Here is an 899-nt window from a genome sequence, read left to right on the forward strand (position 1 = left end):
TATATAAATTGAAAAAAAGTGCCCATTGTAAACACTCCTTCCGCATTACATCCTGGTTTCTGTAATTTCATCTCGACTTCATTTCCCACAAAGAATACCGTTCTAAGTAAATACTCCTCCTATTTGGTGCACACCAGCTGCAATCAAAATGTACCCTCGAAATTAACCCTGGCTATTCAGAACTAGAATCAGGGTGAAATTAAGTCATTGGCTTTCCACTCTGTAATCCTAAAAGGCGCTACAATTCATCAGCACGTTTATCCGTACCACAAGTGTATATCTCTCGACATGTTTGCTCCATCTTTCACCTTTATTACAGATCAGCTCTGTAATAAGTAAGCAACAAGAAGCACACCTGCCTCTTGTGTATTTGTACTTGTGGATGCTGCCTCAGTGAATCATAGTGTATCTGCTACGTGATTTTGCTGCCCCATGAACCGTTCATAAGCTCTGCCAAGAAGTGCAGTTATTCCCATCCACACGTATATCAGCGCATCACATCTGAGGATTTTTGAAGCTGGACAGCAGTTGGCCCTATAATAGAGAACACCCTTCTGTCCTACAGGTTCATATTTCGACACAGTCTAGACTGTGCCAAAAACACTTCAAGAAATGCAGTCTGCCCTCTGCCTTTAGGTACTATTTCTCTACATATGAACATGTGTTACATGCAAAATATCTGCTAAATGGGTGCAGTGCACACTGACCCATCTGCACACATGCTGTACAGCCAGCGAGAACAACAGTTGCATTTAAGAGTGCATGACCATGCACTGCATAATTGGACTTGCACTTGAAATATATATTGCACGGTATGTTGCACTAATTGCAATGCAGGGTCTCTCCGTGCAGACCTACCATAGTGATTTATGGAGTAGGTGGGGCAAGCAGTTACCTTC

Source organism: Lissotriton vulgaris, unplaced genomic scaffold (assembly GCF_964263255.1).
Source record: "Lissotriton vulgaris unplaced genomic scaffold, aLisVul1.2 SCAFFOLD_763, whole genome shotgun sequence".
Lineage (NCBI taxonomy): Eukaryota > Metazoa > Chordata > Amphibia > Caudata > Salamandridae > Lissotriton > Lissotriton vulgaris.